This window comes from Bos taurus, chromosome 9, assembly GCF_002263795.3.
Source record: "Bos taurus isolate L1 Dominette 01449 registration number 42190680 breed Hereford chromosome 9, ARS-UCD2.0, whole genome shotgun sequence".
Classification (NCBI taxonomy): Eukaryota; Metazoa; Chordata; class Mammalia; order Artiodactyla; family Bovidae; genus Bos; species Bos taurus.
This window is the reverse complement of record NC_037336.1, coordinates 101320620-101343862: the sequence shown is the minus strand read 5'-3', so window position 1 is coordinate 101343862 and position 23243 is coordinate 101320620. Positions and strand designations below refer to the sequence as shown.

At 47.4% G+C, this 23243-nt stretch overlaps 1 long non-coding RNA gene across 4 annotated transcripts; it reads right to left on the bottom strand.

Annotated features, from left to right (window-relative positions):
- Nucleotides 1–211: 211 nt before the first annotated feature.
- On the bottom strand, nt 212–13972 carry LOC101903545 (uncharacterized). Of its 4 annotated transcripts, none has more exons than XR_235952.5 (3): nt 13378–13972; nt 7318–7614; nt 212–1121 (listed from the first exon to the last, which is right to left on the bottom strand). It is a non-coding gene; the product is annotated as an uncharacterized lncRNA (long non-coding RNA). The 4 variants fall into 4 exon arrangements; XR_009495893.1 differs by lacking the exon at nt 13378–13972 and adding an exon at nt 10075–10124; XR_003036482.2 differs by having other exon boundaries at nt 212–7614.
- Nucleotides 13973–23243: the final 9271 nt, after the last annotated feature.

Genomic DNA, 23243 nt, shown 5'->3' with positions numbered 1-23243 from the left:
GCCCAGGTCTCCAGCGCTGCAGGGGACTCTTTATCATCTGACCCACTGGGAAGGTCAAAGTAAGGTATGCCCGGCATTTTCTTAACTATTCCACACGGCATACGCTCAGCAATGCAGTTAGATAAAAAGTATTCAATTGCAGGTGTAACATCAGCAAAGAAGTAAAATGTCTCTTCACACATGATATGGAAGTACAGAAGGAAAACACCAGTGTTTCAATGTTGTTTTATTTTTATTTCGTTATGAATGACTGTGAGCAGGTTTTTTCATTGAAATACTATTTTTTCACCTGCCAGATTGGTAAAAATAGAAATGTCTGGTGGTACACCCAACTGTCCAGGCTATGGGCAAACACACTCTTACACGTGACTGGTGGGGATGCAAATCTGTGTGATCCACCTGCCGGCACACACACACACACACACACACACACACTCTGAACTAGCAGTTCTCTTCTGAGAATGTGCCCTGAAGATCTGTTCTGCAGCAGGCAGGCTCTGGACGGTCCCCAGGCGCCCTGCGTCCTGGGGCTTGTGCCCCACGCTCCTTTCTCCCTTAAGTGTTACCCAGACCTGGTGAAAGTGCCGGTCACTCAGTTGTGCCCGACCTCTGGACTGTACCCCTCCAGGCTCCTCTGTCCATGGGATTCTCCAGGGAGGAATACTGGAGTGGGTGGCCATCCCCTCCTCCAGGGGATCTTCCCAACTCAGGGATCAAACCTAGGTCTCCCACATTGCAGGCAGATTCTTTACCATCTGAGTTACCGGGAGTGACACACCTCTAATGAACAGAACGTGATGAAAGGGACAGAAGGCAACATCTGAGATCAGGTTGCAAAAAGACTGGGACTCAGGTCTTGCTCTGTCTTGCTCGCTCACATGGAAGGAAGACAGACTCGAAGCAGTGAGCCACTGCAGACAACCCAGGAACTCAGGGCGGCCTCCAGCCAGGCAGGAAGTGAGGCTCTCAGCCCAGCGCTGCAGAGGGCTCACATCCCGAACACAGCCGCCTGGCGAGCTTGCATGCAGGTCCTCCTTTGAGTGAGACCACCTCCTGCTGGCAGCTCGACCCAGAGCCAGGCGACCCGGCTGAGTTGTGCGTGGATTCCTGATCAGCAGATTCTGTAAAGTGATAAAGAGCTGCTGTTTTAAGATACTACATTTGGAAGTGACTTGCTATACAGTAGTAGCTAACTCCTAACTCCAGATATACATCTGTATGCAAGTGTTTATGTGTATGTGTGGCTGGGTGCTCAGTTGCTCACTTGTGTCCGACTCTTTGTGACACCATGGACTGCAGCCCACCAGGCTCCTCTGTCCGTGGGATTCTCGAGGCAAGAATACTGGAGTGGGTTGCCATTTCCTTCTTCAAGGGATCGTCCCCACCCATGGGTCAAACCTGCATTCTTTAAGTCTTCTGCATTGGCAGGCGCATTGTTTATCGCTAAGCCACCAGATGTATATATGTGTACATATAATCAAAATGTATATGTATGTGTACGTGTGTGTGTGTATGTGTGTGTGTATATGTGTGAGTATATGTATATATATTGTTATTCATTGTAGCATTATTTGTTGTTGAAAAAATGTAGGAAGAACCTAAGTAGTCATTGAGAAAACTGTTGAACACAAAGCAGCATTATTCAGCTGTTAAAAAAATGAGGACTTGTAAGAACTGATATGGATATTCCAGGATATACTGCTAAGTGAAAAAGGTGAAGTACAAGAGTGTTTAGTATCCTGTCCTCCTGTAAGAGAGAAGGGAGATGGGGGAAAGAACACATCTGCTTTCTGTGCAAAAGAAATGCAGATGCATAAATCAGACAGGAGATTAGTCACCAATGCGGGAAGGGTGGGGACGGGCGGGGGAGTGAGGGGGAGGGGAGCGAGACCGCTGTGCGTCTGGAACGACTTCCCCAGAACAGCACTTAGAATCGGCCAAGATGTGGGGCGCCCGGCCGGGACACAACGGTTCCAGAGGAACCCATCACTAACCTGATACGTTTGGAAAACGGCTTACTGACCACACGGTGCAGCTCAGGACAGAGCGATCCATGCTCAAGTATTTTACTGTCGTTCGGAACTGTGTTTCCCGCAGGGGCAAGGGCAGCACACTCCGTCCGAAGTGCAGTGCGGTTAATCTAGGACTGAGCGGCTATGTAAACACAACGCGGGGATGAAAACCAGGCTTCTCACCGTCAGGAAAAGACGCTATGATTCAGGCAAAGAGGAGGAGGGGATGATGGGAGCTGAGGGAATAACCTCAAGGGGTCCACATATCGCCCCAGTTCTGTCTGCTTGGGTAGCCTAGAGGCAAGGACACCCCGGGACAGTGGGCACACCTGGAGGCCAGATATTTGTTTCTAAGTATGAGTCTCCAATAAAGGAAGCAAGACTCCTTGCAAAACGGTTAACTCCGTGTGGTGTTGGGAAAACACACCATGAGCCTGGAACATGCATGGTGTCAGAAGTTAAGCAAGTGCTCAGAAAACGATGAGGGAACATGGACAGACCACAGGAGCCCCAGAGGCGAAATATGGGACAATTTGAGCAACAAAATAAACAATGACAGTAATTACTAACCCACAGCATAAAATCGATACCCTAAGTCCACAGTCATATCAGTGAGGAACGAATGCATGATTGAACACATACACATGCATTCATACAGTGGAGAAGGGGCAGCTCTTCCTTATAGCAGAATCACAAAGACATATGCAAATATGGAAATAGAAAATTTCCCTCAGGCTGACACCACAGTGATTATGTCTGTAAGCCAGAACCACCTACTGTTGCTAAACGCGGCAGGTGTCAGCATGATGAGAAACCACAGTGGAGTCTTGGTACACCTCCTCGAAGTGAGTGTGTGTGTACCAGTCACTCAGTTGTGTCAGACTCTTTGTGACCCCATAGCCCACCAGGCTCCTCTGTCCATGGAATTCTCCAGGCCAGAATACTGGAGTGGGTCGCCATTCCCTCCTGCTGGGGATCTTACTGACCCAGAGAATCCAGAGGATCTTCCCAACCAAGGGATGGAACCCAGGTCTCCTGCATTGCAGGCAGATTCTTTTTACTGTCTGAGCCACCAGGGAAGCCATAGGTGCGTACCAATGACGAAGGAAAACAGAGACTCTACAGTGAGGAAACCCCCCTGACACCACCCGAATCATCAACATTAGCAGAACAATCGTTCTGATTGGTTCTAATTGGTTCCAAGACCCCCCCCCATAAAATGTCAACGTTATGTAAATAGTTTTAAGTATGATGTAAACACTATGTAAATTGCGTTGGCACTAGAAACTCTAGGTTTGCTTTTTTGCAACTTTCCAGAAAAAAAAATTCTTTCTATTGTTTTCCTTCAACCTCCATTGGTGGAATCCACCAGATTTGAAACCCCTGGTTAGAGAGGAAGACTCTCGACACCCTGTCGTTCTCCATAGGATGCAGAGAGTTCTGCGGGATTCTTGCCCCAAACACATCAGCTCAGTGTAACTGTGAGGAAATATCAGATTATCCCAAAGCAAAAGACATTCCACGGACTCACTTGCCAGAGCCCTCCCAAGTGCTCAGGTTGTGAAAGGCGCAGGAAGCCCCCCGGGGCTGGGCTGCTGGTCACAGAGGGACTGGGTCCTGACTCAAAGGAGCGTGTTAGTCAGACAGTTGGAGAGACATGAATAAAATTTCCAGCTTAGTTACTCAGTTGCATCCACATGAATTTCCTGGTTTTGATCACTGTGGTCTGGTGATGTAATATGTTAAGAGTGGGAGAAATTAGGTGAAGGATAGGAGCAAAATCCTGACTTCCTTCCTTCCCACTTTTGCATTCCAGTCCCCTATAATGAAAAGGACATGTTTTGGGGGTGTTAGTTCTAAAAGGTCTTGTAGGTCTTCATAGAACCGTTCAACTTCAGCTTCTTCAGCGTTACTGGTTGGGGCATAGACTTGGATTACTGTGATATTGAATGGTTTGCCTTGGAAACGAACAGAGATCATTCTGTCGTTTTTGAGATTGTATCCAAGTACTGCATTTTGGACTCTTGTTGACCATGATGGCCACTCCATTTCTTCTAAGGGATTCCAGCCCGCAGTAGTGGATATAATGGTCATCTGAGCTAAATTCACTCATTCCAGTCCATTTTAGTTGTTTGCTGATTCCTAGAATTGTTGCAGGAAGGAGGACCCCTTCCAGGGCCCGAAACCGGGCTCTTGTCTAACACTCGGAATGAATTGTCCGAGGAGACACATGTGCTGACAAAGCAAGAGATTTATTGGGAAAGGGCGCCCAGGTGGAGAGCAGTAGGGTAAGGGAACCCAGGAGAGCTGCTCTGCCATGTGGCTCGAAGTCTCGGGTTTTATGATGATGAGATCAGTTTCCGGGTGGTCTTTGGCCAATCATTCTAATTCAGAGTCTTTCCTGGTGGTGCACGCATCTCTCAGCCAAGATGGATGCTGGCGAGAGGGATTCTGGGAAGTGGACAGACACGCGGTGTCTCCTTTTGACCTTTCCCGAACTCTTCCTGTTGGTGGTGGCTCATTAGTTCTGTATTCCTTATCAGGATCTCCTGTCATAAAACAACTCATGCAAATGGTTACTATGGTGCCTGGCCAGGGTGGGCGGTTTCAATCAGTGTGCTTCCCCTAACAACTCCCCCCGAGAGACTTCATACTCAAGATACTTCTTGGGAATTGGGGCGGAGGTCTCTTTCTTCCGTAACTTCTTCCTGCTGTGCATGGGCATAGCCTGCCTCGCAGAGCAGAAGTCTTTCTCTACCAGATCTAAGTCAAGATTATTTTTTGCCTGAAACCAGCATTCACCGTTATAATAACAGCAATTTAGTCTGAAACTGTTTGCCCCTCTCAGAGATGAAATAGACAAGGGCCAAACAGGAGACCTAACAGGATGGTTATCTCTGGTCCCCGGAAACAGGAGGCAACATTTGGGGTGAGGGCTGCAGGGTTTGTGACCCTTTTGGATTGGTTGGTGGTGAGGCAACAGAGCTGTGCTCCAGGAATCTTGAGTTCAGTCTGAAGTTACCGTCCCGACCTGGGTGGGGGCGCAAAGACATTGTTCTGCATATTCCTTTGAGTAGGAACCAGGACTCTGTCTGGAGGCTGCACCAACCTTTGATTGTTTCTCCGGTTTCTGTATCCCCTCCCTTCCCTGATTAGCAATTGTTTGAATCCACCCTTTGGAGCTCAGGGAAGGTCAAGGAGGCTGAATGAAGCCTATATCCTACAGACAAGAAATGGAGGACACAGAACAGATCTCACTCCAGAGCCCCACAGAGTTCTACTGCGTTTGTCACCCCACTCCAGTGCTCTTGCCTGGAAAATCCCACGGACGGAGGAGGCTGGTGGGCTGCAGTCCATGGGGTCGCTAGAGTCGGACACGACTGAGTGACTTCACTTTCAATTTTCACTTTCCTGCATTGGAGAAGGAAATGGCAACCCACTCCAGTGTTCTTGCCTGGAGAATCCCAGGGACGGGGGAGCCTGGTGGGCTGCCGTCTATGGGGTCACACAGAGTTGGACACGACTGAAGCAACTTAGCAGCAGCAGCAGCAGGCAACTATGACTGTAATAACTTCCTGTCAAAATGGAGCATAAGACTGCCTCAGCTTGGAGTATAAACACTGAATTGGAAGTATTTCTGAGTTCCAAGTTCTAGATCTGAGTCTTATATGATTAAAATCTCAGTCCCTTGGTCTGCCATTTTGGTGTAACAGACCCAATTAGAAGTAGTTGGAGGAGTGAAAACTGGAATTTAGTAGACAAAATAAATCTCATTTCTTTTTAGAAGAATAGGCCTGAAACCCAGTCTGGACCTGGCACTTCAGGGAGACTTGTAGCCAGTTGCCTAGTTTTATAAAAAGATTGCAGTTACCAGCTTCCAGCAGACATTGTTTTGAGAATGGTGGCATCCAAGCCTGACACGACTCAGAAAACGCAAGTGTTTAGCAACACAAGGTCTAATCGGAAAGTACACCCATGGCATCACCTAGTTAGCCAAAGCAGATTTCACCATTAATGACGCCAGTGTTCCTCTAGGTATGAGAAGATGCAAGAATTGGGACTCATAAAATCTTCTCCTGAAAAGATATAACTATCTGAAGGCCTGTTATGCCAGTTTTTCCCAGAGCACAGAGTGCCCCATTCCTGGTTTTCACCCTGAACTCCTTTCAGGGGCGTTGAAAGTCAGCAGTTTCAGTGGCCATGATTTAATCTTTGTAGATGAAGCCGGCAAGTGTCAGTCTTCAGTTGGCAGAGCCCTCTCTTGCTCATAAACTTGACCATGATTTTGAGGGGGGCATTTCATGACCATTTTATCCCACGGTGCTGAGAACGTCCATTCTCAGGTTTGGCAAAGATTTTGTTGACAGGCCACTCAATGTGCTGTTACTGGACTAGGCCATGAAACAGTATCCAAAATTCTCTGGACCACCTGTCTTGCCAGCCTCTTGGTCCAGGAAAATATCCCGTCTTGTTGCTTCTCCCCATATCTAGAGTTACACTGTTACCATCATCGATCTTATTGGCACTATATATTATTCTGTTAGAGGCCTCACACACGCATTTGACGGTGTAAGAAACAGTAAATTTGTAAAACAGGTGAAATACAAAGAACATAGCCAGCAGTATTAGTAAAGTCACAAGGAAGACTTAAGAGCTTCCATTAGATATAGCCCAGTAGATCTCAGGTCATCTGACTTAGTCTGCTCTGTAGAATCTTTATCTTCTAGGGAAATTATATATTGGCACCACTGTCTATAAGGCACATAGCCCAGTTTTCTAGTGTTACTAGAGTGATTATCCTTAGTATGATTTAATTGTTTCCAACACAGAGGAGACTTTAAACCTAAATTACCATAGCCTGGTGTTATCTATATAAATCCATCCCATAATTGTGGTAGATTTTTCCTCCTTTGCTGAAACTTTACTTGTTGCTCTGATTGTGCTTGAGTAATAGATAAAGGCTCAAATTTATGGCCAGAGTCAGAGCAGGCATTATTAATTGGCCCGGTGAGGGGATCCCATATAGTAACATCACAGTAACCTGAATATGACTATAATTGTTTTTTTAAGTAAATTTTCTCAGGGCCAACCAGTTAGAGTCTTGTAGTAGAGAAATTTAACAAGGTAACCCAGAACTAGACACAGGTAATTGGCCACAAACCCAACAATTGAATTGATTTTTAAAACTAGCATAGAATCAGGCCTATGATAGAAAAGGATTTGATTTATATGCAAAGGTCTAAGAAGTCAAGAAAACATAAATGATCATACGAATCAGGTCCAGCATCTCGGGCAAGCTGCCTACCTCTGATGTCATCGTCTTCTCATCCTGGTGTAGTGTAGTTTCTCCTGCTTGAGCATCATTTTAAGGTGAGATCAGGTCAGCTGTCTTCTCTATAGACCAATCCACTGTAGGGGCCTTTGGAAGTGGGAAATAATCTAAGAGTTAATTTCCCTTCAGTTTCATTGTGCATGAGCTAGTTAAGAGTACCTGGTAAAAAAGTCCTTCCATCCAGGTTGGAGACAGTCCCTTAAATTATGTCTTTTTCCAGTCCTGGTTGCAGGTCATGAGGCATCTGATCTTCATCCAAAGATAGATAACCTTCAGAAACAAACTGAAATAAGCTTCAGAAACAAACTTAGGGTGTTCTTTAAGAATTCAATTAAATTTTACATTAATATCACGTAACAGCAAAGAACTATCTAAGAGATGAGTCTTACTAGATGCAGACCCCCATTAACAAACTGGGATTTAACATTTTTTGAAATATCTTTTTCTCCCTAAAATTACCCTCATTTAAATCAAATATAACCAAATTAAGGCTAGTTTGTTTGCAAAATAGGTCTGTTCTCACTAATTTTGGTCTGATGATTTATATAACCATAATTGACTATAGACTTTTTATTTTGCCGAAACATTTATAGAGTCTCAGACTGGACTTTTAAAATAAAAGAGGGCTGGGAAACTCACACCAAAGGCTTATAACAGATTTTGCCTAACAAATCTAGTTGAATGCTTCCCTTTTTAAGTTCTCAAAAATTTCTTGAGATTTTTGTACCCATAACATTCCTAACTCATTTGATAAACTTACTGGAAACCTAAGAATTTCAAATTTCTGGAGGAGTCAGATAGAGAGAAAATATAATGGCTTTGTTTATAACGTTTAATTTTACCAAAGTATTGTCATAATTCGTTTGAGAGGAAGGTTTTCCCTACTCCCTGAAAACCAATCATTTTTCAGATAGAAACCATAAAAGTTATAAGCATATTCACTGGTTCATTCAGTCCTTCTGTTAACTTTTGTGAAGTCATCAGGTTTTTCATTAGAATACCAGGACATATCAGAATGTTAAGAACACCATATAATTTCTAGGATATCTGTATTAGTAATTTTACCATACATTATAACATGAGCGGATTTATTACTCATTTGATAATCTTTTTCATGTAATTTAACCAACCAAATAAACACAGTTTAATATCGCTCTTTGGGATGTTTCAGGGGCCCTCTGAAGCACCCCAAAGTTAGCTAGAGGTCGAAAGAACTTCAAAAGAATTCTATTTAGGAAGTCTTATGGAAAAGATCAATTAAAGGGGTTTAGAACATTGGTCAGATTTAGTCCGTGTTGACGGGCTTGCTGATATGTCACAATGGGCGTAAATACCACGGCTCAAAGTCTAGTGAGAGTCAGCTCCGCCATCTTGGGCCCAGCTGACTCTAACCAGTTTTCTTATGGCTGTGTCATATCTAACAAAATTCATTTATCTAATTGTAATCCAATTTTAGAAAATCCTGATCATGCATAACTCTTTGTAGTATTTTTCATACCTTTTTCTTTCTTTTTTTTTTACTGAAAACACACTTTGTACTTTCATTCAGCAACCAAGAATTTTATATTAGCATTTTATAGATTGGTGAGCATAAATACCAGTGATAATTTCTAAAACCCTTGCTTTCTTACAACATTTAGGATGGCACCAAGCATTATTCATTTATAGTCCCACATCTCTTTAGTTTCTCTGTAAAAGGAAATTAGTGTTTAGTAGCAAATGTTTCAAAATCTTATTTGGAAATGACCTAACTATTCAATAGACTTCCAACACTTAGCACACTTGGCACAACCCTCAGAAATTTAAGTTACGCCAATCTGGAGAGACTATTTTAGACAGATATTTCTAAAGAATAATTATTCTTAATAGAGTTTATATAAAAGCTCATATCTCATTTACATTTTTTTAGAAGTCTCTTCACTCGAGGTAATTTCCTTGTTGATAAACTTGTAACAGATATAATATTTAACTTATATTAAACCTAGGTACAATGAAAATATTCTACTTAATTACTCTAAGACATGTCTATATTAGATAGGTCAACAAACAAACATTAATATCAGGTATTTAATACTGAATATTTCCCAGTTCACATGAACCTGGAATTTATTGTTTAATTTAGAATTATTTGATTTGTAAGTGCTTACTTTTTTTAAGCCAAATAAATAGAGCTCATTTACAAATTAACCTCAAAATATTACCCAGAGACAAAGACATACCAAGACATATTTAGACAGACACAGTGCAAGATCTGGCTTCATTTTCTAAGTTTAGTCACGAATTAGATATTACAATATAAAATTTACTAGTTTATAAAAAAAAATTGAAATAAGTAAAAATTTTAAAGTCTTTTTCCCCTTTTCTCTCAATCTCAGGAGTTAGAGATGGTCTAGATAAGTGTTCCTGAGAGCCCTGGTCTCAAGGCACAGGGAAAGAAAATCAAGTTCTAACGAAATGGCGGCAGGTCTAAACCAAATGGCGGCCAGACAAAGCAAAATGGTCATGAAAAATCACAACACAGAACACAGAGTTAAAACACACACATGTAAACCTGGCATGTCGTCAGACACTCCCTTAAATACAAGAATACAGTCTCTCAGAAAACCTCCTATAGAGACACAACTTCAGACCCAAGTACTAACATCAAAGATTTCAAAGGCAGGAAAGGAAGCCAGGTTGAAAGAAGAAGCGGGAGGAGGCGGGAGAGGGGGGCGAAAGGGGTGGCCTTACAGACGGCTCCTGCCACCTGCAGATACCCAGGCGTTATGGGACTTTCCCCTGGGCCTCCAGAGAAGAGAGGGCTGGAACTCGGCCCTGCCAGAAACCAGACCAGGCCAGAACCAGAATTCGAGTTCTCTGCCAAGAGGAGGTGATCAGTCTCCAATCCTCAGCTCAGGCTGAAGGTCCTTTGACCAGATTCCTGTGTCCAGGACCGGGGGACTAGAAAAACGGGGAAGGATAGGAAGGGTTAAGGAGAGAAAGAGTGAGGGAACGGGAGAGAGGTCAATAAAGTCTCTTGGAGAAGAAAGAGTGAGGGAAGGGGAGAGAGGTCAATAAAGTCTCTTGTTCCTTACCAGTCGGGGCACTCTGGCCAGTTGTCTGCGTCAGGAGGAGACCAGGGACAAAAGGGTCCCAGTTACGGCTGTTGGGTCTGGTCCATTGGCAGGCAAGCTGGCCCCTGAGTACCCCGAGTGGTCGGGATGTCAGTCTCAGCAAAGAAGAGTCCTCGCCAGAGTCGCCATTTGTTGCAGGAAGACGGACCCCTTCCAGGGCCTGAAACTGGGCTCTTGTCTAACACTCGGGAATGAATTGTCCGAGGAGACAAATGTGCTGACAAAGCAAGAAACTCTACTGGGAAAGGACGCCCGGGTGGAGAGCAATAGGTAAGGGAACACAGGAGAACTGCTCTGCCGCGTGGCTCGCAATCTCCGGTTTTATGGTGATGGGATTAGTTTCCGGGTGGTCTTTGGCCAATCATTCTAATTCAGAGTCTTTCCTGGTGGTGCACGCATCGCTCAGCCAAGATGGATGCTGGCGAGAGGGATTCTGGGAAGTGGACGGACACGCGGTGTCTCCTTTTGACCTTTCCCGAGCTCTTTCTGTTGGTGGTGGCTCATTAGTTCCGTATTCCTTATCAGGATCTCCTGTCATAAAACAACTCATGCAAATGGTTACTATGGTGCCTGGCCAGGGTGGGCGGTTTCAATCAGCGTGCTTCCCCTAACAGAATGTTGATGTTCACTCTTGCCATCTCCTGTTTGACCACTTCCAATTTGCCCTGATTCAAGGACCTAACATTCCAGGTTCCTATGCAATATTGCTCTTTACAGCATCGGACCTTGCTTCTATCACCAGTCAAATCACAATCCAAAACGCCAGTTGTGTTTTTGCTTTGGCTCCATCCCTTCACTCTTTCTGGAGTTATTTCTCCACTGATCTCCAGTAGCATATTGGGCACCTACCGACCAGGGGAACTTCAGATGTTCAAGCTGGTTTTAGAAAAGGCAGAGGAACCAGAGATCAAATTGCCAACATCTGATGGATCATCGAAAAAGCAAGAGAGTTCCAGAAAAACATCTATTTCTGCTCTATTGACTATGCCAAAGCCTTTGACTGTGCGGATCACAATAAACTGTGGAAAATTCTGAAAGAGATAGGAATACCAGACCACCTGACCTGCCTCTTGAGAAATCTGTATGCAGGTCAGGAAGCAACAGTTAGAACTGGACATTGAACAACAGACTGGTTCCAAATAGGGAAAGGAGTATGTCAAGGCTGTATATTGTCACCCTGCTTATTTAACTTATATGCAGAGTATATCATGAGAAACGTTGGGCTGGAAGAAACACAAGCTGGAATCAAGATTGCCGGGAGAAATCTCAATAACCTCAGATATGCAGATGACACCACCCTTATGGCAGAAAGTGAAGAGGAACTAAGAAGCCTGTTGATGAAAGTGAAAGAGGAGAGTGAAAAAGTTGGCTTAAAGCTCAACATTCAGAAAACTAAGATCATGGCATCCGGTCCTGTCACTTCATGGGAAACAGATGGGGAAACAGTGGAAACAGTGTCAGACTTCATTTTTGGGGGCTCCAAAATCACTGCAGATGGTGACTGCAGCCATGAAATTAAAAGATGCTTACTCCTTGGAAGGAAAGTTATGACCAACCTAGAGAGCATATTCAGAAGCAGAGACATTACTTTGCCAACAAAGGTCCGTTTAGTCAAGGCTATGGTTTTTCCTGTGGTCATGTATGGATGTGAGAGCTGGACTGTGAAGAAGGCTGAGCGCCAAAGAACTGATGCTTTTGAACTGTGGTGTTGGTGAAGACTCCTGAGAATCCCTTGGACTGCAAGGAGATCCAACCAGTCCATTCTAAAGGAGATCAGTCCTGGGTGTTCTTTGGAAGGACTGATGCTGAAGCTAAAACTCCAATACTTTAGCCACCTCATGTGAAGAGTTGACTCATTGGAAAAGACTCTGATGCTGGGAGGGATTGAGGGCAGGAGGAGAAGGGGACAACAGAGGATGAGATGGCTGGATGGCATCACCGACTCGATGGACATGAGTTTGAGTGAACTCCGGGAGTTGGTGATGGACAGGGAGGTGTGCTGTGGTTCATGGGGTCACAAAGAGTCAGACACGACTGAGCGACTGAACTGAACTGATGAGCAAAATCTACTGTGTTTGCAACATTTTAAAGTTATTTTGAAAGGAGACATCCTAAAGGACAAAGATGAGCTACTATAAAAATTGGGACATTATCACAAGTGTGTAGGAAGCACTTAAGATGCGCCTACATACCACTGTGCTCCCTCTTCCATGGATAGAGACTGGACACAAAGGGGTTAAATAGCTTGTCAGAGACCAACCATGCAGCCAAGGGGCTTGGGGTTTGAACTCAGGTCTTCAGGACCAGCACCCACCACCCAAGCACCAAGCAACTTGGTCGATCTCCATTGCCAGTAAATGGAGCGCTCACCTAATTTCTTTAACTTTTCATTTGTATCAGGGTGTAGCTGACAGTGTTATGGTAGTTGCAGGTGGAGAGCACAGACACTCGGCCACACAGACATGTGTCCATTCTCCCCCAAGCCCCTCCAGTCCAGGCGCCACATAACATTGAGCAGAGCTCCCCGTGCTGTGCAGCAGGCTCTTGTTGGTTATCCATTGTACAAACAGTATAGTGGCTCAGATGGCAAACAATCTGCCTGCAATGCAGGAGGCTGGGTTCAATTCCTAGGTTGGGAAGATCCCCTGAAGAAGGGAAAGGCTACCCACTCCAGTATCCTTGCCTGGAGAATCCCATGGCCAGAGGAGCCTGGTGGGCTACAGCCCATGGGGTCGGACACAACTGAGAGATGAATACTTTCTTGGAGTCCCAAGAGAGACCCCAACCGTGTGTACGTGTCGATCCCAAACTCATTATCTATCCTTTCACCCCAACCCCACCTCGGCAACCTTAAGTGTCGGACGACAAGTTCTGACGTGTTAAATGCCGGTAGTCGCAGCAGATAACACATCTGTCTTACCTGATCTCAGCTCAAGTTCCACAGGCAGGATGTACAGGCATCTACATCCAGCTAGAGTCTTCCTACCCAGAACTCAGACGACACACAACAGTCAGACAACAGAAACTTCATTCTGTGGACACAACGCAACCAGACAAGTCCTTCCAGAAAGCCCGGGGCACACACCTGCCTTCCCAGGAGGACTCTCTGCACTCTCTCCAGCCCAGGGCACACACCTGCCTTCCCAGGAGGACTCTGTGTACTCTCTCCCATTTACATTGGCACCTGTGAGCTGGTCCCCAGGCAGAACTGCAAGGTCAAGGCCAAAAGAAGTAAAGGGGAGGTTGCTGAATAAGGTGGGGGGCGGGGCATGGGAGGGATGGGAGGGAGGAAGGGAAAGGGAATTTGTCCGTATGTGAGTTTTAGCAGCCAGTTCAATATTTGGGGTTTTCAATGAAACACACAAATCACTAGGCTCCCCTAAGCCATCGGTCTGTCTGCAGGGAGGACGGTGCTCCTCCTGATTTAAGTCGTGATCCCCCAGAGGCACAGTCACCAGGTTGGACTGGAAGGACTCTGTCCCGAAGGCAGGGCCTGGAGCCCACACACACCTGACTCTCCCAGAAGCAAGGAGAGCCCAGAGCGGCTTGGCCCTCCGAGGCTCGCCCCAGACTTGAGGCTCTTCTGTGGCAAAATTACGCCATCTCGTGGCCTCACGAGATTCGAACGCTGAGGTCATGTTCACGATTCTGAGGACATGAAGACAAACAGGTGAGGCTCAGGATGGATGTCCAATCTGCTTTCTGAAGTTCAAGTGCGCATTATTCCGGAGTGAAGACTTCCTGCAGCTCAGTCCGCTTGGGTAGTGCAGTACCAAGAAAGAGTGCTGGCTGCCAAGAGAGACCCCAGCTCACGCATCTGCGAGGTTAATATCCTCTGTAGCAGCACGAACCAGTTCTTTCCTTTTACCCTTTGACTGTGTGTGTGCTAAGTCACTTCAGTTGTGTCCGACTCTGGGCAACCCTAGCCTGCCAGGCTCCTCTGCCCATGGAATTTCCCAGGCAAGAAGACTGCAGTGGGTTGCCGTGCCCTCCTCCAGGGGATCTTCCTGACCCAGGGGATCAAACCCATGTCTCTTACATCTCCTGCATTGGTTGGGGGGTCCTTTACGTAACATTAGCGCCATCTGGGAAGCCCCATCTGAACACAGATTTGAAATTCATTTTCTTACCCAGGGAATAGAACTTGCAAAAGGTGCAACGAACCAGAAGTGCATGAAATAATATTATTTCTATGTAGAAACATGAAGAATTTAAAATAAACAGCAGAAAACCTGAACAAGTTCACAGCAACCGAGGGACCAGGCTGAGAAACAACCATTGGTTTATCTAAATAAATGATGCTAATATCCGTCAGTCATGGAGCAAGCACTCAACACGTAGCAGGCAGAGTCCTAGGTCTCTGCTTGCATAATCTCATTTAATCCTTCCAACATCCCGATCATGTCAGCACTGTTATAAGTCCCAGTTTTCAGCGAAGATAAAGGAGGCAGAGACAAACACGAAGTGAACGGGTCATTTGAAACGACAGGGTTCAAACACAGACCCAACATCGGTATAAGCGGTATAAGCTGACTCCCTCTGCTTCAGCCAAGCCAGCTTCAAGGAGCGCGGTGCGGGTCCAACATCACTCTTTGACCCCACTGTGGTCAGGAAACCCTTCTGGACACAGCGGCTGCGCCCACACACCCCGCCTACAGCTGGCCATGGCCACAGCTGGCCTGGGCTTGGCTCCCGACACTCACCTTGCAGGTGGCTCCACGGTGGTGCCCACCTCTCCACGGTCCCCAGGCTGACGGCTCCTTTCTGCATAACCTTGGTTAAGCCACTTTGGTGTTGACTGGGTCCCTCTGCAGGAACGGCCACCTTGGGCCGGGTCACACCTGTGCCCAGGGCCAGCCCCCACCTAATGACAGGTGGATGCAGAAGAGGAGCCTGGACCTTTCTCCTCCACATGTTGCCCCCAGCCCGGATGGGCCTGCAGCCCCTGCCGGGACTCTATTCCAAGTTCTGAGTGCCCGTCTGCTTCTATCACCACCCACCAGGCTGGTCCTGCATCCTGCGCACACACCTGCTGCTCCGTCTCCGTGGGGGCCCAGTCGGGGCAGGTGGTAAGGACCTGACGTGTGTCTCAGGGAGCCCCACACAGGTGTGGAAGCCGAGGGGCCGTCTTCCGCATCTCTCTTGTCAGCGAGTTGAGAGTCGAGTCAGAGACGAAGCAGAGAGGCAGGAATGCCCACCACGAGGGCATGAGGCTCGGGCTCTGCAAGAGAGAATTGAGATGGAGAATGAAGAGTGGAATCAGTATAGACCTGGGAACTGAAGTCTATGGAGTTCAGCAGCAAATCCTTGTTTTTGTGCAAGTATCCCTCCAAACCAGCCCGCTGAATAGAGCTGCCCCGGGCTCGCCCTGTCTGCCCAGTGGGGTCAGTACGTAGACACTCACCGTGTATATCTGTCCTCCCAGGGGCCCGCTACCCGGAAGCTCTCACTTCAGGGCCCAAGACTCTGTGTCCCCAACAAGCCCCTCGCGCTGCCTTCAGGGGCCTCTAACGTCCAAAGTTAAAGTCACCACACACTGTTTTGCTTATGCTCCTTTTTGATTAAATATCATTTCAAAAGTTCTTCATGCTGAGACAGTATCTTTTTCTTTTCTGAACAAAGTACCAAGTAGAAAATAAATGCACTTTTATCCACTAATCCCTTAAAGGGGGGATTATGTTATTTTTAATTGGACCATAAGTTAATCGCACCAATACACATTCATTTTCTGTGGGTTGCATCCGGGTTGCCATGGGAACATATTTTAACCATTTGTGTCATCCTGCAGTCTTGTTTCCATCAATCAATAGGGATTTAGCAAACGGAGCAGGAGAAATAGATTATCAAAATGCTGAATTTCCTTTTGCTTTTAAAAAAAATGGCAATGGGAACATGATTGCTTTACATGGCTGTGTTGGTTTCTACCTACTTTTGCTTTTAAGCTAGCAACATCCAAAACTCGTTTATAGCTGGTTCATTAATTCGAAGCTGTGAGAGGTCCACTTGTTTTCAGAGGCCAGCAAAAGGGTTTCCTGCAGGTCTCAGACGGACGTGAATAGGACTCCTGGAAGCCCCATTCACAGCAGAGCTGAATCCGCAGCGGCAGCGGTGTAATGCTGAGGACGCCACCTGTCGACAGAGGGTGGAGGAAGACCAGAGTCCCGTTCTTACCGGCCAGGCCCTCTCTGCTCTTGGGAGACAGGATTCAGGGAAGGCATTTTCGCTCGTCAAGCAGCTCGAGGTGTAAAACCTTTTCTCGGGGAAGGCATAATGCCCAACAGATAATCAGAAAAAGAATCACTTTTGTGTCCTTCTTTGGAAAACCACATGTGAGTAAAATGGAGAAGCAGGATATTTTCCAACGGAGCAGACCCCTGGGGAACACACCCCTCCACTTCTCACTCGGGGGCTCACGTGGCTCAGTGCCCGGGCAGGGACCCGGGGTCAGGGCACTCTGGGCACCACTGGACACCACCTAGCTGGCACATGGCCCAGGTTCCAGACCTTCTCAGCCGTGGAGGGAGGACCGGTGGACACCCGGGTGGAGGAAAGGCCTGGGTCATGTCAGCCGTTGAATACCCAGCTCATCTTTCTAGATCTCACCAGCCCTCCGAGGGGATAGCTACGCACAGGACGGGCTCCGTACTGTTCATATACTGACAACTAGACTAGCTTTCTCCCCACAACTAACTTTAGATGGCAGATGGAGGCAACTTATGTCTCAGACTCTTTAAATATACTCTACTTATATTACTCATGAGAGTCCCTGGGACAGCAAGGAGATCCAACTAGTTAATCCTAAAGGAAATCAACCCTGAATATTCACTGGAAGGACTGATGCTGAAGCTGAAGCTCCAATACTTTGGCCACGTGATGCGAAGTGCTGACTGATTGGAAAAAACCATGATGCTGGGAAAGATTGAGGGCAGGAGGAGAAGGGGATGACAGAGGATGAGATGGTTGGATGGCATCACTGACTCAATGAACATGAGTTTGAGTAAACTCCGGGAGACGGTGAAGGACAGGGAAGCCTGGTATGCTATAGTCCACGGGGTTGCAAAGAGTGCACAATTTAGTGGCTGAACAATAATTGTTACTCATTTATTAATTCTGAAACTATCCTCTGAGCATCTATCACAGGGTGGGGTCTGGACACAGGGCTGCCCTCGGCCAGGCAAAGCCAGGGAGAGACTGGTGACCCTGCTTAGGGACGGACACAGCAGCACGAAGAGCTCCAGGCAAGGGACCCTGGTCACGTTGTAGGAGTTCCAGGAGGTCTGCCCAGAGGAGACCGAGGAGATCAAGGGAGCTGGCCAAGAAAGGAAGTGTGGAGGAGCTCGGGGTGGGTGGGGCACACGGGAGCAAGATTTCAGGCAATGAGAACAGGGTAGACAGGCCTGTTGGTAGGACTGTGGCTTCTGCAGACTGAACAGGGAGAGCCGGCTGAGCTGTGGGTCTGTGTGGGTGTCTACTGCGTGCGTGTGCGTGCGTGCGTGTGTGGGCGTGTGTGAGTGTGCGTGCGCGTGCGCGTGTGCGCGCACGTGTGTGTGCGCGTGTGTGCGTGTGTGTGCGTGCGCTCGCGTGTGTCTGCGTGTGTGCGCGTGTGTGCGTGTGTGTGTGCGTGCGCTCGCATGTGTCTGCGTGTGTGCGTGTGTGCACGGAAAGGCAGTTGCGGTGATGTGTGAGGCTGCAGTGAAGAGCTGGGCTGCGTCGTGACCAGCTCTGCGAGTTACCCGGTTTATCCGGTCTTTTGTTACTTCGTTAACGTCTTTCACTCTGAGGATGGAGGGGAGTCGTTGGAGGCTCTTCAGCAGAGGAGTGAAATGAACAGGCTTAAAACGACCTCCATGCCACGTGTGGACAACGGCCGGAGCGGGACCAGTCTGGGCAGATGAGCTGGAGCTGACACCGGCCACTTCTGTGCCGCGTGTCTCCCGGGACGGTGGTATTGTCACATGTCATTTACTGGCCCCCACATCTGTCTGCCCCGCGGGGAGGGCGGTCTGGCGATCATCTCAGGGTCCCTGCTGAGTCAGGAGAGAGAGTGGGGATGGCGCCAGGCTCCTGTTGCAGTGGGACCCTCGGAGCATCTCTTTGCAGGGATGTCGTTGGGGATGGCACAAAGGAATTGGGGTCTCTGCGGGGCCACAGGGATCATCAGAACTAAGGCTGTTTCCCTAAAGGCTTACCTCGTCTCTGCTCATTTCACCCACGTCCTTCGAGGCGTGCGTGCCTGCTAAGTCGGTTTAGTACACACTGTGGAGGTGTTAGTCACTCAGTCGTGTCTGACTCTTCGCGACCCTATGGACCATAGCCCACCTGTCCATGGGGTTCTCCAGGCAAGAATACTGGAATGGGTTGCCATGCTCTCCTCCAGGGGATCTTCCTGACCCAGGGATCGAACTCTCATCTCATGTTTCCTGCATTGGCAGGCGGGGTTTTTGTTGTTGTTGTTTTTACCACTAGCACCATCTGGGAAGCCCATCTTTCTAGGTGAGACTGACAGACTTTATTTTCCTGGGCTCCAAAATCACTGCCGATGGTGACTGCAGCCATGAAATTCAAAGACACTCGTTCCTTGGAATAAAAGTTATGACCAACCTGGACAGCATATTAAAAAGCAGAGACATTACTTTGCAAACAAAGGTCCGTCTAGTCAAGGCTATGGTTTTTCCAGTGGTCATGTATGGATGTGAGAGTTGGACTGTAAAGAAAGCTGAGAACCAAAGAATTGATGCTTTTGAACTGTGGTGTTGGAGAAGACTCTTGAGAGTCCCTTGGGCTGAAAGGAGATCCAACCAGTCCATTCTGAAGGAGATCAGTCCTGCATGTTCATTGGAAGGACTGATGCTGAAGCTGAAGCTCCAGTACTTGGGCCACCTCATGTAAACTGACTCCTTGGAAAAGACCCTGATGCTGGGAGGGATTGGGGGCAGGAGGAGAAGGGACGACAGAGGATGAGATGGCTGGATGGCATTACCAACTCACTGGACATGAGTTTGAGCAATGTCTGGGAGTTGGTGATGGATAGGGAGGCCTAGCATGCTGCAGTCCATGGGGTCGCAAAGAATCAGACACGACTGAGCTGCTGAACTGAACTGAACTGAACTGTCCCCAATTCCTTCTCTTCTACCCACACTTTGACAACTGGACCTGACCCTCTGCCTGGGAGTAGCCTCACAGCCTTAATGGGAAACCGACTTTATTCACTCAGTCCTCACGGAGGTAAAGCTCAGTGTTACATTTCGTACCAAGGTTTTCTGCCGTGTCCTGAGAAGCAATTAAGATGAGCTGATAAGACAGAGTAAAGGGCCAGTGATGAACTGTTATCAGCTCTATCCCGAGTTCTGCACTCTTTCTAAGGTACTTCTAGCTGCATAGGGACTCAGCGTAATTTCCTAGCTGAATTGTCACTGGAGAGTGTCTGATACAACTTTCTACCAAGTACTGTATGAAACCTAAGAAATGAGAATAGGAAATTTGAGATGCTTTATATTACCTTTGTTTCAAGATGCTTAAAATGTTGCCATGGGGTTGGGTTCCTGCATACCTCTCCCCAGGCCCCTCTGGGAAGCCAGCGCCTGTCACTACCGTCAGCCGGTGGAGGGGTGGTGGTTGGTGCATGGGCTTCCTGGGGGCAGGGGTCCTGAGGTGGGGTGGAGAGGCCTCCGAGGGCTGCTCTGGGCCCAGGCTTGTCTGCAGAGGAGACAACGTGTTCCCCAGTGGGGACGTCCTCCTCCATGACTGGGGGCTCTGCCCCTGGGACCTGTGTTTGCCTTCGACACCCCCTCTCCCCCGTGGTCAGGTGAAGGGACGGAGGGAGGAGGAACGGACGGCAGGTGTGGAGACCCCTCCACCGGCCCCCCAGCAGGACTAGAGGAAAGCAGGGACTCTTATCTCAGGGCCCAGAAAAGCCTCCCTCAAGCCTCATGTCTCCCCTCTTGGAACCTTCTTATCCCATTGCCTTGTGTGTGAAAAGGCCATTGGCTCTGGAAAGTTCTGTGTCTGAGAGGCAGGAAGAGGAAGGAAGTCAGCAGATCCAGGCTTTTGTTCTAGGATTATGAGCGAGAGGTTGGTTTCCTTACAGACTGTTCGCCAGGATGTGTCTGCCAAAACATGTCACACAGGAGTCTGCAAACAGGGACAGTTTATCTGGGGCCTTAAGGAGGGCAATTTGGAGACACAGATTCAGGGTAACCCCAAAGGAGAAAGGATCAGGGGCTTCTAAAGACACAAAGCCAGGGGAAAAAAAGGAAAAGAAAGAAGAAAACGAGGCAGGAAGACACGAGAAGTTGCCTGGAGAGGACTGTGACTGACGGATGCCGAGTCAGAAAAGATCTGTCCTTAAGGACTCCTTTGTCCTTTAGGACAAAGATTTGTCCTAAAATCATGTTTTGGGGCCAGCGTCCAATAAGCAGATAGACGGCTCCAAGTCATTTTAGGTAAATGTCCTGGTATCTTGGGGCTTCCCAGGGGGCGCAGTGGTAAAGAACCAGCCTGCAAATGCAGGAGCCACAGGAGAGGCGGGTTTGATCCCTGAGTTGGGATGATCCCCTGGAGGAGGAACTGGCAACCCACTCCAGTATTCCTGCCTGGAGAGTTCCATGGACAGAGGAGCCCGGGTGGGTTCCAGTCCCTGGGGCGGCAAAGAGTCGGACGCGACTGAGCCCGGCCGCCTGCAGGCACATGTGCCTGCAGGTCTGACATCTTGCCTTTCCAGCAGGTGTTCTGGACAACTTCATCAGGTCAAGAGGTCAGGCCCCCCTCCAGGCGGAGGCCAGCGAGTCATCTTCCTCTGTGGCCTCCCAGCTCCAAGTCACAGAGTTTGCTGAGCAATACTGACTCCGTTTAGATTTTCCTTCCACAAATGGGAAGGGAGACAGGGAACCAGAGCAGGAATTACACATGATGAAACAACAGTAATGATTATAATCACGAAACCCAACACTGATTCAGCACTTGCTGTCTACACCTACAGTCGGTTCTTGTTATCTGCACACTATGTTTGACCAAGTTGCCGCAAAACTGGTTTACTAAGACTGAGGCACTGCTCCTAGGAGAGTCATAGGTCAGGTTCCTGTGAGCTTCTGAGAGCACTTTCCTCAATGATCAGCCTACAACCTTGCTTGGTGTACTTCTGTTTAAAAACTTCTTAGCACGCGTTATTGATTCATTCACGTGGAACTCACAGCCGTCAGTGTATAACTCAGCCTGAACGCAGCTTCTCTAACACACATTCCCCTCCATAAGCTTTCTTGTGCTTAGGGCACCAGGCAGCACTTCAGCACGAGGCTTGGGGCCTATTTTAAACAGTGAGATCACCGACAAAAGGCGCAAATGTGTGAAAAATGTGGCAGTAGGCAGGCCATGAAAGTGACGCTGGTTTGCAGAATGACCGGAAACAAGGAGGCACAGCAGTCTGGCTCCACCCCAGCCTGACCATGAGTGCTGGGTGACCAGCTTTTCACAGCTCTGCACCTGCCCCCAGTCACCGAGAACGTGCATGCAAGTATTAACTCTGGGTTACAAATAAACTGTGGCCAGTGGGTGAATTTGTTACACAGAACCCCTGAATAAAGAGGGTCAGGAGTTGTATTATTTTTATTTCATCCTCATAACAACCCTGCAAGATAGGAACCACGATCACCTTGATTTTCACATGACACAGTGAAAGGGGAGTGGAGGTTGATTTGCCCCCAACATCACAGCTACACAACAGGGGCATCAGGACTCTAGCCCAGGCCTCTGACTCCAGAGCCTAGACTCGATCATTGTTTCCAGTGGGTTATGCCTTCAGTGCATTTTTACACAGTATTTTTTTTTTTTTTGGAAACTAAGTTTGACTCACAGGGCATGAGAAGTGAGAAAGTCCGGATCACACTCTTAAATCTCCAGTGTTATATTCTAAGTAAAATTTCTTAAACCCAGGCACAGGTTGAAACATGTGAAATTTCCCTTTTCAGGTTAAACAGAGTCAGACACTGGCAATTTCACATGGTTCAGCCTCACATATCCTTGGGAAGCTTTCTCCCCATTAATAGAGGTAATTTATTTCATTGTTTTGTATACATAAAACTCAAGTTACTATACTTAAAAAGGAAAAAATTTTTTAATGGGATAGATGTACTCTTTTTGTTAAATAGAAGCATAGAGGTTTACCATTTTATAGCAGATGTGTTCATCTATTTTCTGATCTTTTTAAATTAAGGAAAAAAGGGGAAGATCTCATACTTTAGTATAAATAGGCCAAATATAAGTATTTCCACCTAAAAGATGCTTTATCAGAACAAGTGCATCATGTTTTTCTAGGGGTCTTATGTTTTCTATCTCACTGAGATTAGATAAAATTCTACTGAAGACAGTTAGAATGGACAATAAAAGCTTTGGGGACTTCACCTTTTAAATGTGAGATTTTAGGGAAGGAATAAAGTAGGTGATTTAATAAGCAAAACAGTAAGCAGGCATTTTCATCACGACCACAGCAAACTGTGAGGCAAAGCGCATCACTTGATGACCTTGGGAGGGGCTCCAAGGGCTTTCCCGGCTCAGTGTAAAGAACCTGACCTTGGGAGGGGCTCCAAGGGCTTTCCCGGTGGCTTAGCAGTAACGAACCTGCCTGCCAGTGCAGGAGATGCAGGAGACTTGGGTTTGATCCCTGTGTTGGGAAGATCCCCTGGAGAAGGAAATGGCAACCCACTCCAGTATTCTTGCCTGGGAAATCCCATGGACAGAGGAGCCTGGTGGACGACAGTCCATGGGGTCACGACTCAGAATTGGGCACGACTG